This window comes from Anolis sagrei, chromosome Y (genome assembly GCF_037176765.1).
Source record: "Anolis sagrei isolate rAnoSag1 chromosome Y, rAnoSag1.mat, whole genome shotgun sequence".
Lineage (NCBI taxonomy): Eukaryota > Metazoa > Chordata > Lepidosauria > Squamata > Dactyloidae > Anolis > Anolis sagrei.
Genome location: NC_090035.1, coordinates 35,631,012 through 35,647,752, shown reverse-complemented (window position 1 = coordinate 35,647,752; position 16,741 = coordinate 35,631,012). Strand labels below are relative to the sequence as shown.

Sequence of the window (16,741 nt, the reverse complement as noted above, 5' to 3'; positions counted from 1 at the left end):
ACACAATAATTCGAATGCACATTAGGCTCTTGTTGTAAGGCTGCAAAAGGCCATAAGGAATAAAAATGCTCCTTTCCAGGAACCTGAGAAGGCAAAGCTGTAACAGGGCTTCCTTCAAAAAGGGCGGAAAAAGCTTGCTCCTGTGGCTGAAGAAATGTAGCAATGCTGTGCAGGACTTAGTAGGGCTTGCTGCAAAAGCTTCTGGCTGGAGATTTGCAAAGTGTTGCAAACTGTGCAGGGCTCAGAAAGGGCGGGAAGAATCTGGCTTCTGTAGCTCAGTGGTTCTCAATCTTCCTAATGCCACGACCCCTTAATACGCTTCCTCATGTTATGGTGACCCCCAAACATAAAATTAGTTTCATTGCTACTTCATAACTCATTTTGCTGCTGTTATGAATAGTAACAGATTGGGGGAGGGTATTGATTTTGTCCTGTGGGAGTTGTAGTTGCTTGGATTTATAGTTCACCTACAATCAAAGAGCATTCTGAACTCCACCAACGATGGAACTGAATCAAACTTGGCACACAGAATTCCCATGACCAACAGAAAATACTGGAAGGGTTTGGTGGGCACTGACCTTGAGTTTTGGGAGTTGTAGTTTACCTACATCCAGAGAGAACTGTAGATTCAAACAATGATGGATCTGGACCAAACTTGGCACGAATTCTCAGTATGCCCAAATGTAAATACTAGTAGAGTTTGGGGGAAATAGACCTTGACATTTGGGAGTTGTAGTTGCGGGGATTTATAGTTCACCTACAATCAAAGAGCATTCGAACCCTACCAAGGATTGAATTGGCCCAAACGTCCCACACAGAACCTCCATGACCAACAGAAAATACTGGGTTTTCTGTTGGTCTTTGGTGACCCCTCTGACACACCCTTGCGACCCCTCCAGGGGTCTCGACCCCCAGGTTGAGAAACACTGCTGTAGCTGGAACAAACTGTTACAATTTGCTAAAGCTGCTGGTTGCTGGCTGAAATGTACCAAATTGTGCAGGTCTTCAAAAGAGACGGGAAAAGCTGATACAAACTTGCAGGATTTCTTTGCAAGGAAGGTGGAGCTTGGAGCAAAGAAGGAGGCAACCAGCCCCTCTCTTCTGGTCACATGGGCTGTCCTTGCAAGATGGCCGAAAATGAAGAAGCACGAGCAGATGGGCTCCTGTTCAAGATGGCTGAAACTCCTCAGACACACACAGATGAATGCTGGTAATAGAAACTTGGAATGGCCTGTACAGGCTCCCTGTTCTATAGCCTTTAAAGTACCCTTTCTTTTACTCCTGGGCTGCCAGAGCAACTGGAATCGTCCCTTAATGTTCTGTTGCCGCTGGACCTGAAATGAAATGCCTTTAAGAGAGGATGCATGGCTTGGATCCAGCGGGAAGCCAGGGCCCCCAAAAATATGTCTTTAGAGAAATTTCTCTTATTAAACAGTCTTTATGAGGCTTGAGCTTAAATATAACAGTCTTTTATTGATGAACACACAGGAATTGTAAAGTTTTCTTAACAGTCTCTTGGCTCTTGCAACCTTGTTCACAGGGAACAGGCACTATCTTCAAAAACCTTGTTCAAAGGAAAATTCCCCTTTCTAACTCCTCCCAGGCTGCTGTGAACCTAAACCTGACTGATTTGAATCCACTACCGGCTGAACTGTGTCTCAGAACCGAGTAGACGTACCAGCAGGCCTGTAGTCACCTAGCTGCTTTGATGGTTAGAGCTGTTATTCCCTCCCTTACAGGGCTGTAAGGCTGCTTCCCCGGAAAGTCTTAAGGGATGAAGCCTTTGCACAGGAGGACGTCTGTATACATTCTCTGCATTGACTTCCTTTGCCGAGACTAACTGAAAAATGGCCCCTTCCCTCCAAAAAACCCAGAGAGGGGCGGGACCAGGGATCCTAACTATAATAGACAAGTGGCCTGCCCTATGATTGCAAACTATAACAGGAAGCCACCCTGCTGCAAAATCCCAAGCCTGGGATTGCAAACCAACATTTAATTCAAAGCAAATAAATTTGGAGCTCCTGGAACAGCTGTTCCAGAACACATACTGACTTCAATTGCTCTACGCCAGTGGTCCAGGGAGTCTTAAGGGCTTTGCATGCTCTTCCCAGGGGCTCTGCCTCTGCTCCAGGAAAATTAAATAAAAATTGAATGAAATTAAATAATAAGAAACAAAAAGTAGAACCACAATAAGAAAACTAGAAATGAATGGAAATTTGCCATGTTGAATTTGCCACTGTGCAAATAATTTGCAATCACAGGTGTCTCATTGAATGTTTATACGTTATTTTATGTTATGTTGTAATTAGGCCTGCTGTTGCACTACAGTGCATTCTAGTTTTGTTATAATGCAAAGGGTTTGATTTATTGGAAGAATTTTTATCTATGGGCAAGTTTTGACAGTATTGGTGGTAAAGGGGATTACAATCCCCGAAATGGATGAGGCTTGGGACCAGGCCCGTAGCAAACCTTTTGTATCATTACCCCAATACCCCCACGCATATGGGATATATTGAGCATGGTGATCAGATCATGATAGTAATAAACATAACAGTTTAAATAATGCACCAGTAAGTCCTTTTCGTGAACCACCATGAAAATTTGGGGGGGGGGGGGCTGAAGCCCCCGGAGCCCCCCCCCCTCCCCCCGGCTACATGCCTGCTTGGGACTGGGTTATGGTGCAGCTAGTTTGTAGCCAGCTGCATTAAATCACTACTTACTGAGAGGTCATGAGTTCGAAGCCAGCCCAGGTCAGAGTGAGCTCCTGACCATTACTAGTCTAGCTTGCTGCTGACCTATGCAGCCCGAAAGACAGTTGCATCTGTCAAGTAGGAAATTTAAGTACTGCTTTATGCGGGGTAATTAATTTAACTAATTTACGACACCATAAAACCTTCCAGCAGTGTGTGTAAGAATGAGGAAGTACTCCATTAAAGGCTCAGTGTTAACAATATTATATCCTCATAACTGCATTCAGGCGATACTATCCTTTGAGATAAATGATAATTCTATCTAATCATCTAATACAAAGCATCTTTTTGGTGTAATACATATGAATGTGTGGTGATCTCAATGACAATTACACAAGTACATAATGCAGAGCTTGGCTAAACCAAGATAAAGGCCCAAGGACTGGGCTGTGGCGCAGTTGGCTAGGAGTCAGCTGCATTAAATCACCACTGACCGAAAGGTCATGAGTTCGAAGCCAGCCCAGGACAGAGTAAGCTCCCGACTATTGTCTAGCTTGTTGTCGACCTTTGCAACCCGAAAGACAGTTGCATCTGTCAAATAGGAAATTTAGGTACTGCTTATACAGGAAGGCTAATTTAACTAATTTATGATGCCATAAAAATCCCCAGCAACAGGTGAAAGAATGAAGAAGTACTCCATCAAGGACTCGGTGTCACAAGTGGATGGTGAAGTGACAGCTCCCCCTGTGGCCGGAATCAAGCATACCCTCATTAAGCTGGAAAGCTGGAATGTTAAATTGCCTCTATGTCTGTCTATGTATGTTGTATGTCTAATGGCATTGTATATGAGCATTGTGAGTCCCCTGTGGGGTGAGAAGGGTGGGAGTATAAATACTGTAAATAAATAAAATAAATTGGTATAAGACAAAAGCACAGCCTATAAAAGGAAAATGTCAATGATGTATTAATGGTAGGTAACAAAGTAACCCAAAAACATGCACTAGGGAGCAAGTAACAGTAACAAAGAGAGACGCCTACAGCTTGTATACAGCCAGTTTGGAGAAATCAATAATTCCGATGTCCTGGTTTCTCCCTTTTGTTTAGTTTTAGAACCTAGAGTGGTACAATGAAAAAATGGGTTTATAGGGTACTTCCAATTTGTGTTCCCTGATCCAGTGCACTCCAACTGTTTTGGATTAGAACTCATAATATTTCTAATTGTACATCAAGTTAGCTGGATAATTCAAAACATCTGGAGGGTGCCATGTTGGCTGCATTAACCTGTGGAGGATGAGGAGAAGGAAAGGAAAGGAGAATCCACCTGAACATTAGGAAGAACTTCCTGACTGTGAGAGCTGTTTAGCACTGGAACTCTCTGCTCCAGAGTATGGTGGAGGCTTCTTCTTTGGAAGCTTTTAAGCAGAGGCGTGATGGCCATTTGTCAGGGGTGTTTTGAATGCAACTTTCCTGCTTCTCGGCAGGGGATTGGACTGGATGGTCCACAAGGTCTCTTCCAACTCTAGGATTCTATGATTCTAGGAGGAAGAGGAAGATGAGAGGAGGAGGAGGAGGAGGAGGAGGAGGAGGAGGAGGAGGAGGAGGAGGAGGAAGGTAGAAATGAGAAAGGGGAAGAAGGGAAGGAGAAGTTTACCAAGTTCCTATAAACTTCTGATTTCCAAGAAACAATGTGCAGACATGGAATGAAACGACTGAGTCAAGTTTCCCACTTTTGAGTTTTATTGTAGTTTTTACTGGAGATAATGTTGCAGTAACCTGACACTGAATCTTTATGTTTCTCCAACCCAATTTCATAATCCTCCCAATGGTGATGCTGCTTAAAAAAAATCTAAGTATACATAGGAGAAGGAGGAAAAGTGGAGTAAAGCTACTGGGAACTCTTTGTTTTAAAAAGTTTTGTTTAAAAATATTTATTATTATTTTATCATGGTTTAATACATATGTTATTCATTGTTTGTTTTACAGCAGATACATATTATTCGATACAACCTACCATACTTTTGGCATCTAGTGTTATTTTTCTGCTTATACATATTTTCTATCACTCACCACTGTGCTCCACTCCCCACTCCCAGGTCACACCTTTTACATGTCATCTGTCCAAAATTTCAATTCTTCTTGTGGAGGTAACTTTCCTTCTTTATTTTTTGCCCCTACACAATTGGCCACACTTTCCCACCCAAGAACACTCCCTCTTTTTAGCCCTCTCAGTTCCCTTGATGCTTCTCTTTCAAGCGTCCCTACATGAGATCCAAGGGAAATTATACTCTAGCCTTACTTCCTCGGAAAGTTGACTAGCCACAGATTCCAACTACGTGGGGGGGGGGGGAGGTCTCGGAGGAGAGGGGCACCATCCAGGTTGTGTGGGGGAGGAGATTTGCTGGTCACCAACGTCCCAGGGAGAAGTGCAACAGAGTTCTTGCGACCCTGGTGAAGGTAGGAAGTGATAGGCTCCATGACAGATCTCTTGGTCTTAAGGTTCTGCTGATTAATGCCAGATCCGTCAATGGAAAGACCGCTGCCATTTAGGACTTGATCCTGGATGAGAGGGCGGATCTGGCTTGCATCACCGAGACATGGCTGGACGAGCTGGGGGGAGTAAATCTTACTCAGCTGTGCCCACCGGATTTTGGAGTGCATCTGCAGGCTAGGCCGGGGGGGGGGGGGGCGGGGAGGTGGGGTCGCAGTAGTCTATCGGCAATCCATCACCGTGGTCAGATGCTCGGTTCCACAATCATCTGGGTTCGAGTGTGTCCACTTGATGTTGGGAAACCGTGACAGCTTGGGGTTTCTGCTGGTGTACCGCCCGCCCCGCAACCTGGCAGTTTCCCTGCCCGAGCTAGCAGAAGTGGTCTCCAATTTGGCCTTGGCCTCCCAGCGCCTAGTGGTGTTGGGAGATTTTAACATCCATGCTGAGACCCCTTTGACTGGAGCAGCTCAGGACTTCATAGCCACCATGACGATCAAGGGGCTCTCACAAGTTATATCTGGACCCACCCATCAGGCTGGACATACACTCGACCTAGTTTTTGTGGTGGACAACGAAATGATCAGAGTAGAAGAACAAAACATCCTTCCTTTGTCATGGTCCGATCACTATCTGATCAGTTTTAGACTTTCTGCGACCCTTAACCTCTGCAGGGGTGGAGGACGAATTAAGATGGTCCGCCCCAGGAGACTGATGGATCCGGATGGTTTCCTGAGGAATCTTGGGGTTTTTCCTGCCATGGAGCCTGGCAATCCTGCCGACGCCTTGGTTGATCTCTATAACAGGGAGATGACCAGGGCGATAGATACGATTGATCCCGAACGCCCCATCTCATTGCGTCGAGTTGACCCTGATGAAACACACGAGAAGAGGGCTAGAGTGCAAATGGAGGAAATCTCGAGATGTGTCTGACCAAGCATGGGCTAAAGCCTCTCTTAAGGCATATACCATGGCTATACGAGTAGCCAGGGAGTCTTTCACGACTACCCATATAGCGTCTGCAGCAAATAGATTGTTGGAGTTGTTTCGGGTTGTCGGGGAACTCTTTCACCCACCGGTGGTAGAGGAGACCTTTGATGACCCAGCAACTCAGTGTCACGAGTTCGCACACCATTTTGCAGACAAAGTTGCTCAGATACGTCTTGAGCTGAACTCCAACTTCACCGCAGTTCCAGGGGAGGTGATTGAGGCATCTGCTTGTCCAACTTTGTGGGATTCTTTTAGGCTTGTTCTTCCTGAGACTGTGGAGGAGGTCCTTGGTGCTGTGAGGGCGACCACATTGGCTCTAGACTCTTGCCCGTCTTGGCTAATTAAATCGGCCAGGGAGGGGTTGGTAGATTGCTTTGTGTTGATCATTAATGCATCACTGGAGCAGGGGTTTTTTCCATCTCAATTGAAACAAGTGGTGGTTTGTCCACTTCTTTAAAAGTTTTCCCTTGACTCCACGGTGCTGAACAACTTCAGATCAATCTCCAACCTCCATTTCTTAGGCAAGGTGCTGGAGCGGGTTGTCGCCTTCCAGCTCCAGGGTTTTCTAGATGACAACAACTACCTAGATCAGTCACAGTCTGATTTCAGGCCTGGCCACGGCACCGAGACGGCCTGGTTGCCTTGGTGGATGACCTGCATAGAGAGCTGGACAGGGGGAGTGTGACTGTTGGTTCTCTTGGACATCTCAGCGGCTTTCGATACCATCGATCATGGTATCCTTCTGGGATGACTCTCTGGGATGGCACGGTTTTGTCGTGGCTTCAGTCCTTCCTGGAGGGTCAATCCCAGATGGTGAAGCTGAGAGATGCCTGCTCGGACCCATGGCCTTTGACCTGTGGGGTCCTGCAAGGCTCTATTTTGTCTTCCATGCCGAAAAGTAGCAGGAGAGCTGAGGGATGATATATTATTGCCACCAATTTGAAAGGAACCAGTATTCAGGAGATTTTACCCCAGTTCCCAATTTTAAAAAGACTTAGCTGATTTGCAGTGGAGGTTGCTGATTAGGAACCAAATTTATCATCAAGTTAGAAGGGAGGCTGTTCAATTGCACCTCCTCCTTTATTACAAAAGTAATAACTTAGTAGTAATTACACTGTATATACTGTAGCGTGACTGGAGAGAAGAATGTAGATTTATTTGGTTATTTTTCCCTACGTTTCTGCCACCACGTGAGGTAAGTTGTAATATTGTGAGAAATGGCACTTTGTACACAGAATAGACGGAGCTGAGGCAATCTTCAAATAAAAGTTAACAATTTTATTAAGTACACAGCGTGTGGTTGCAAGACATAACTTTTCCTTGTTGCACTTGGAATAATACTTGTAACTTTAACAGTTCATTCTTTCAAGTAACACAGTATCTTTCTGACACAGAGCACTTGTTTCAGACAAAGTTTCCATACAGGGATGTTTCCCTTAGTTGATCCTCCCTAGATCAAATACTAAGCAAACTATTCTTTAGCCTCTCCTTAGACTAAAAGAATTCCAGCTATGTTTCACCATTCGGCTGCACTAGCCTGAGAAACTTCCAATAGCCAAACCCAGCTTTTCAAAGCCTCAAAGTTTTGCTTCACAAGTCACTCCGCCACCTTTCCTTTCCTTCTCTCCCAACTCCTAACTCCTCACTCCTCTGAACCTAACTCCTGACTGCTCACTCCTCTAAACCTAAACCCTAACTGATTTTTAACTGTTGTTTTTTCAAACTCTCCCCTCTAAGCTCCTCCATGCCTTGGTCACCTCTAGATTAGATTACTGTAATGCGCTCTACGTGGGGCTGCCCTTGAAAATGGCTCGGAAATTCCAACTGGTCCAACGGGAGGCGGCCAGGATGTTACCTGGCACTCCTTACAGAGAGAGGTCAACCCTCTTCTTTAAGGAGCTCAATTGGCTGCCGTTTACCTACCGAACCCAATTCAAGGTGCAGGTGCTTACTTACAAAGCCCTAAACGGTTTGGGACCTGCCTACCTGCGTGACTGCATCTCTGTTTATGAACCCACATGCTCCCTTCATTCATCCAGAGAGGCCCTGCTCGCGATCCCACCTGCGTCGTAGGCGTGTTTGGTGGGGATGAGGGACAGGGCCTTCTCTGTGGTTGCCCCCCGACTTCGGAACACCCTCCCCAAAGATATTAGACTAGCACCCAACGTTGCACATTGGCAGTCTTTAGGAAGAACTTGAAGACATGGCTATTCCGATGTGCTTTTCCAGAATAGGATAACCCCCAGCACTATGTCCTAGGAAGCACTTTATTAGAGTTTAAGACTCTCTGCACATTGCACTTGCCCAGAATTCCAACATACCACCTGTCACACCCAGCACTTTTTTAACCTGTACCCATCCCTGGCCCGGCCTTGGTTTTTATTGTGCAATGGTGTAATGTTTTGTTATTGCTTATGTTTTTAATTTGCTTTGTATTGTATCATTATTGTTTGCTGTTGTTGTGTTGAGGCCTTGGCCTTTGTAAGCCACATCGAGTCCTTCAGGAGATGCTAGCGGGGTACCAATAAAGTTTAATAATAATAATAATAATAATAATAATAATAATAATAATTTTAAAATCCTTTTTCAATAAATTTTCTCCATACATCATCAAAATCACTTTATTTCCATATACCTCTTTTACCTTTTAATATACATGTCAGCTTATCATGTATTACTAATTTCCATACTTTCTTGTACCACTCCTCTATTTGTATATTTATTTCCTTTTTCCAGTTAAAAAGGTTTCATTGACAGATAATAAATAGTAAATTATTTTGGGTTGTTGTGAGTTTTCCAGACTATATGGCCATGTAGCATTCTTCAACCACATCTACGGCAGCCATCCTCAGAAGTTGTGAGGTTTGTTGGAAACTAGGCAAGTGAGGTTTATATATCTGTGGAATAATGTCCAGGGTGAGAGAAAGAACTCTTGTCTGCTTGAGGCAAGTGTGAATGTTGCAATTGGCCAGCTTGATTAACATTGAATGGCCTTGCAGGTTCAAAGCTTGGCAGATTGCTGCCTGGGGGAATCCTTTGTTGGGAGGTGTTAGGTAGCCCTGATTTATTTATTTACTTACTCTATTTATATCCCACTTTTCGCTACCCCAAAGGGGACTCAAGGTGGCTTTACATATGGCAACTATTTGAAGCCTTTAGACAACAGAGAGTTAAATACATCTAAGTTAAAATTTTAAATTAGAGTTAAAATGCACATTAAAACATATAAACATTATAATCACTACTAAAATCACTCCATCCACAATTATAATCTGGGTCTGTTCCAAGCATCATTGCACATATTTCTCAGTTATCACAGCAATGTAGTTTATCTCTATAGGCTGACTGATTCTTGTCTGGAATTTCCCTGCTTTTTGAGTGTTGCTCTTTATTTACTGTCCTGATTTTACTGTCCTGATGCCAGCTAACACATCCAAACAAAGGACCCCCGGGCAGCAATCAGCCAGGCTTTAATGCTGGAAGGCCATTAAAGTGTGAATGTTGCAATTGGCCAGCTTGATTAGCATTGAATGGCCTTGCAGTTTCAAAGCCTGGCTGATTGCTGCCTGCGGGTCCTTTGTTTGGATGTATTAGCTGGCCCTGATTGATTCTTGTCTGGAATTACCCTGTTTTTTGAGTGTTGCTCTTTAGTTACTTTCCTGATTTTAGAGTTTTTCAAAGGATCCCCAGGCAGAAATCAGCCAGGCTTTGATGCTACAAGGTCATTAAATGCTAATCAAGTTGTCCAAGTGAACACTCACACTTGCCACAAGCAGACAAGAGTTATTTCTCCCACCCTGGACATTCCACAAATATATAAACCCCACTTGCCTAGTGTGAAGGAGCGTGGTTAAAGCTTACTGCCACCTAATGTGTGAGGAAAGCTGGGCAACGATCAATATCAGCTTAGGAGCGATTTTATAAAGGGACTATTAATTACAGAAGGCTTTATTCATCTGATAGCGCAGCGTTTACTGTCCCCGGCTTGACTCCATTTCCCATGCAGGCTGTTTGCCTTGAGAGAAACTGTATCAGGCAAGGCTTGAGGAAAACAGTAACAAGTTTATTTTAACAGGAGTATAACATGTTTAACTGTTTCTTCACAAGAGGCACAAATCTTGATTGGTTACATTAGTAAGGTTTCATGAGTAATCTCAGGCACAGACTTCAAGAGGTTTCTATAAGCAGATGTAACTCTTCTGGACATCTGCCCTAATAAAACAAATAAGCTAAAAGGCTTATGAACGGAATTGGCTCCCAGCCAAACCTTGATTCTTAACTCAGAATCAATAACCCCCTGTAGTCTTATCACTACTGGGTCTTTTTCTGTAACCCCTTTGGTCACCAATTAATTCCCTGAATCTCCACCCAGAGATTCAGTCTTCCCTATAGCACACCGGCTACAGACACATTCCCTGAATCTCCACCCAGAGACTCAGTCTTCTCAGTAGCTCACCGGCTTACTGATTGACTTTTCTTAAAAAGCTGCGTTGTGAAGAGGCAGTTGGCTCCGCCCCTGTTGCTATGGCAACTCAGCTAATGCCAAGCCACCATCTCCAACAAAACATAATCCTCCATACTTACCATCCATAAACTACTGTTTAAACAACACATAAACATGAGAATAAAAGTTACACATCGTCACACCTCCCAACCCATAAGGATTATTTTTTACTTTTCTACCAACTAGAATGGTCAAAAATAATTTGGATAATATCAACATCATCTAACTATATACAAACCATATATTGATCAGCTATTCAATAATATCCATGTATGCGATACCAAAGTCTCACATTTCTAACATACTTCTTATCTCTTCTGCAATATACTTGGTTAATTTTCCTGTGACTCTACTGACATATAATTTCAATATTTTTACATATATCAGTCTTTTAATATCATTAAGTCCTTTAAACTTATGAGCAAGTCTGAATAATTTGAAGAGATTTAAGTCTCTATAGTTAATCACAGGTTGTTCATAACTAAGAGTCTCTTGGTCTTCCATGAAGTTACAATGCTGTTGTAGGAAGCCTTCTCCTTTCTCTTCTTTTGCTGCTGGAGCTTCTTCTTTCAACCTGATCTTCCAATTATCAGGAACCGTTCTGCTTTCATTGAGTTTTAAGGCTCGAATAAAGGCTTGCTTCAACGTAGCATCAGGTCTTAATGAAGAATTTGTTGTACCTTGAACATCTTTTCTTGGTATTGAAGAGAATTCTCCATCGTTGGAAGAACAAACAAGAACACTGTCTTTCTTCACTGCAGTCCCATCACTGCTGTCTGGATGAACCTCCAAACCTTGGAACTGGAGATTTGTCTTTTTATCAAGACTAACACAGTCAGTGTATATCACTTTTCTTAACAGTCCATCAGCTTGGTTTTTATCCTCTTCTTCTTCCTCGCTGGAAGATGAAGATTTTTTCTCCGATATATAACTAGATCTTCTTTCTCTGCTTATTTTCTTTTCAGCTGTAGGAATTTTGAAGTGTTCAGGTTTAGTAAGGAGAAGCTGATCCAACGTTTCATTCTCAGCAAAATGTCTCTCTTCTTTTTGATAAATTTCACTTAGATTCTTAACTTTAACCACAGTTCCGATCTTCAAAACTTCTTTTGTGCGACCATCTGGAACCTCTATAGTGATTGAATCATGTTTGGAAGTTATCTTCACTTCAACTAGTCTTTTAGGTGTGTTGATCTCTGTTTTACAGAAGGTTTTTTGATATTTTGTACTCTCAACCATGTCTACTGCCAAATAAATAGGTTCCTTAAGGGTTAGCTTTTCTTCAGCTTTATCTTCTGATTGTATTTTATTGTCTTTGTCAATGAGCTCAGCAGAGGTAATTTCTTTACTTGGAGCTGAAGGTAATACATCTTTTAATGTCAATGATTCTTTCAGCTCTTTTTTCTCCTCAGAATTTATCACTTGTTCTGCAGGACCCACGGTTTCTATATTCTCATCACTGGCTCTATCTGGGTGCTCATCATATTTCTGAGGTACCACACTCAAGTCTTTTTCCTCTGATATTTAGGTAACTCTGATATTTTCTTAATCCTTCTGGCCAAGTCATTTCCAATCAAGCATGAGTAAGGGATCTCTGAACTTATGGCAAAATCCCACATGCCTGTCCAATTGCCATATCTTATAGGCAAAGAGACCACGTTTGAAGTAATCGCTGGTCCTAAACCTTTTAAATTAATCTGAGAAGTAGAATTTTGATACCTCTCAGGTACCATCTTTGGATGAATTACACAAACTTCAGAACCCGTGTTTCTCCACCCTTGCAACAGGTTTCCATCTATTTTGATGGGTTCCAAATAGTCATTTGGGACTGTGTTTAGTACCACAAACAAACACTGTTTTTCAATCTGTTCCCCTTTTTGAACTACCTCAGTGCAATCCTTCTTAGCATTGGATTCCACTTCTTTTTCAGGGGTATTTCTTTCTCTAATGAAGAAGGTGGACTTCTCTTTTCTCAGGAGATTACATTGAGACTTAAAATGTCCTAATTTTCCACAATGAAAACAGCCCTTATTTCCCTCAGTACTGTTAGGCTGCATGGTGCCTGCCATCCTAAAGGTGGTGTTTTCTACCGCAGAGCCTCTCCCTGGCTGACTGTGAGGGAATTTTTTAAATGGCGGTTGGGATTGTCTTGCTTCCTTCCTGACTCCTTCTTCTTCTTTAAATCCTTCCTTTAAAGTAATCAACTGGTCCACCATGATAGCTGCCTGTGTTGAAGTTTTGGGGTTTCTATTCTGTATAATCCATCTATAATCAAGGGGGAACCTGTTGATAAAACTGCTCTTTTTGAATTAAGTTTTTCAGCCGCTAAAAGTCATTTACCTCAGCGCCTCTGATCCAACTCTCAAAGTATTGTGCTTGCTTGGAGACTAATTGAGAATAACTCTCATATTTTTCCTTTTTGATCGTCCTGAACTTCATCCTATAAAATTCAGGTGTCAGCTGTAATTTCTGTTGGACTTGTCATTTGAACTTAGAGTAATCTCTATGTTCTGTCTCTGCCATGTCGCTGTAAATCTCCAGGAGTTTACCACAAATCTGTGGCCTTAAATATATCATCCATTTTTCCTCAGCCACATTGAAGTCCTTACAACATCTTTCGAAGGAAATTAGGAACTTTTCTACACTGTCTTCTTTATTATATCTTGGGAATTTTCTCAAAATATGATCCATAGGGATCTCCTCTGGTCTCTCCTGTATATTCACTTGTGTCTGAGGGAGAGTTAAATGTTGTTTTTTAATTTCTAATTCCATTTTTCGTAATTCAGCCTGCCTGACTTTTTCTCTCTCTTCTGCCTCCAACTCCATTTGTGCCCTTTGGGCTTCCATTTCTGCCTGTCTTGCCCTGTGCTGTGCCTCAATTTCCAATTTCCTTAATTAGCTGATATTTGTACTGTAACTCAGACGTAGGAGTTTGGTCTGAGTCTGAGCTTCCCTCTTCTTGATAAGCCTCAACCTCCTTGGTTAATTTGCTTTGCTTCTTAGTCACCATCTTTGGCTCCAACTTTTACCTCAAGATTTTTCCTTTAGGCAATCTTAGGCACTAAATCAGATGTTAAACGTATCCCATCGTTTGCCACCAATTGTGAAGGAGCATGTTTAAAGCTTACTGCCATCTAATGTGTGAGGAAAGCCGGGCAATGATCAATATCAGCTTAGGAGCTATTTTATAAAGGGACTATTAATTACAGAAGGCTTTATTCATCTGATAGTGCAGCGTTTACTGTCCCCGGCTTGACTCCATTTCCCATGCAGGCTGTTTGCCTTGAGAGAAACTGTATCAGGCAAGGCTTGAGGAAAACAGTAACAAGTTTATTTTAACAGGAGTATAACATGTTTAACTGCTTCTTCACAAGAGGCACAAATCTTGATTGGTTACATTAGTAAGGTTTCATGAGTAATCTCAGGCACAGACTTCAAGAGGTTTCTATAAGCAGATGTAACTCTTCTGGACAACTGTCCTAATAAAACAAATAAGCTAAAAGGCTTATTAACGGAATTGGCTCCCAGCCAAATCTTGATTCTTAACTCAGAATCAATAACCCCCTGTAGTCTTATCACTACTGGGTCTTTTTCTGTAACCCCTTTGGTCACCAATTAATTCCCTGAATCTCCACCCTATAGCACACCGGCTACAGACACATTCCCTGAATCTCCACCCAGAGACTCAGTCTTCTCAGTAGCTCACCGGCTTACTGACTGACTTTTCTTAAAAAGCTGCGTCGTGAAGAGGCAGTTGGCTCCGTCCCTGTTGCAACTCAGCTAATGCCAAGCCACCATCTCCAATAAAACATAATCCTCCATACTTACCATCCATAAACTACTGTTTAAACAACACATAAACATGAGAATAAAAGTTACACATCGTCACATCTAGTTTCCAACAAACCTCACAACCTCTGAGGAAGCTTGCCATAGATGTGGGCGAAACATCAGGAGAGAATCCTTCTGGAACATGGCCAGACAGCCCAGAAAACTCACAGCAACCCAGTGGTTCTGGCCATGAAATCTTTCGACAATAAATTATTTTGTTTAATATTATCAATTTCATGAGTTACAACACACCGTTAATACAGCAAAATGTGTCATGACTCCCTTAAATTCATGGCCAAAAGTTGGTTATTATTGTAGTTGCATTTAATATTTTAGCTTGTGCATTTGGCCCACCCTTTGTGTTTGATTTTTTTATTATGTTATTTTGCACTGTTTATTTTATTCTGTTATTTTATGTATTTTGTTGTGATGTAAATTTTCTGTTGTTTTTTGTTTTGTTTCTAACTTTGCTGTATTACTTTTGGGCTTGGCCTCATGTTAGCTGCCCCAAGTCCCCTTTGGGGAGGTGGTGGCGGGGTATAAATAATGATGATGATGATGATTATTATTATTATTATTAATCACTACTGAATTGAATAATCAATGTTAATATACTTGAGGATTAGCTAGAGGAGTCATAGCATTACAAAATGCACTGTAGTTAAAACTTGGTTAATGCATTTGTTGTTGTCTTGGCTTCTGTTTAACAGTGGAGCCCTCTCTCCTGAGCGTTGAAATTCTCATCCAAAATGTATGGTTTTCAATAAAGGCTTCAAGTTAAAAGAAAAATCCAGCATGACGCAGTACAATTTGTCTGCAAACTTGGCTTTCAAGGACTTGTCCAACAAGTCTCTCAATGCCAGCCGCATGCCAGAGGATTGGGACGAGGGGAAATTAGGCTTAAAGATTTCTCTTGCTATTGTCTTGGCTGCGATCACGTTGGCGACAATGCTTTTCAACGTCTTTGTTATCATCACAATTATGCTTATCAGAAAACTCCACACTCCTGCAAATTACCTCATTGGCTCCTTGGCTGCCACAGACCTTTTAGTGTCTATCCTTGTTATGCCAATCAGTATTGCTTACACCGTCAGCCACATCTGGACTTTTGGGCAGATCATATGTGACATCTGGCTGTCCTCGGACATCACCTGCTGAATGGCCTCCATTCTGTACCTTTGTGTTATCGCCTTGGACAGGTATTGGGCCATCACGGATGCCTTGGAATATACCAAGCGCCGGACGGCTGGTAGAGCCGCCCTAATGATTGCCATTGTTTGGGTTATCTCTATTTGTATCTCCATGCCATCCCTTTTCTGGAGGCAAGCCAAAGCTCACGAAATACTAACCGAGTGCCAAGTGAACACAGATGAAATCTCCTACACTATCTACTCTACCTGCGGAGCCTCCTACATCCCAATGGTGTTGCTCCTGATCTTGTATGGCAGGATTTACATGGCTGCTCGGTCTTGAATTCTGAAGCCACCACCTCTGTACGGCAAGCTGTTCACCATGGCCCAACTCATTGCCGGCTCAGCTTTGTTCCCTTAGCTCCAACCTTCACGAGGGGCATTCTAATTCCAGCAGCTCGTCCATGTTTATCAACCACGTCGCAATCAAAGTTGCCAATAACACCCTAGAGAGGAAACGGATTTCCGCCACCCGGGAGAGGAAGGCCACGAAAACTCTGGGGATTATTTTAGGGGCGTTCATTTTCTGCTGACTGCCCTTCTTTGTGATGGCTTTGATGCTGCCTATCTGCCAGGATGCCTGTTCAGCCCCGCCTGAACTATTTGACTTTTTCACATGGTTAGGCTACCTGAACTCCCTCATCAACCCCGTGATCTATACAGCTTTCAATGAAGAATTCAAACAAGCTTTTCAGAAAATGATACAATTTAAGAAATGCTCCTAGCTGTCTGGCTTTTAACCAAATTACCAATTCATCACTTTTCCCGCCACCTGTATATGTAGTTTCTACATTTGGTTGGACATTTGCCTCCCTTTAGCAAACCCGCACTGATTTTATTTTATGTATTTATATATACAGTTGCTCATCCTGTTGGTAATAATCGCTGTTAGTATTTTGGTGTCTTGATTGATTAATGATATTGGCCTATAAGAACCAGGGTCTGTCAAATCTTTCTTTGGTTTGAGTAATAATATAGTTAATTATTGCTTTCATGATCACGGTATTTGTTCTCCATCCATTATTAAATAATTCTAATGATTTTGGAGTTATCA

General features: G+C 42.5%; 2 pseudogenes; one reads left to right on the top strand and one right to left on the bottom strand.

Annotated features, from left to right (window-relative positions):
• Positions 1-10,957: 10,957 nt before the first annotated feature.
• Positions 10,958-11,905, bottom strand: LOC137095592 (AT-rich interactive domain-containing protein 4B pseudogene; annotated as a pseudogene).
• A 3,387-nt stretch (positions 11,906-15,292) lies between these two features.
• LOC137095701 (5-hydroxytryptamine receptor 1D-like) lies at positions 15,293-16,461 on the top strand (annotated as a pseudogene).
• Positions 16,462-16,741: the final 280 nt, after the last annotated feature.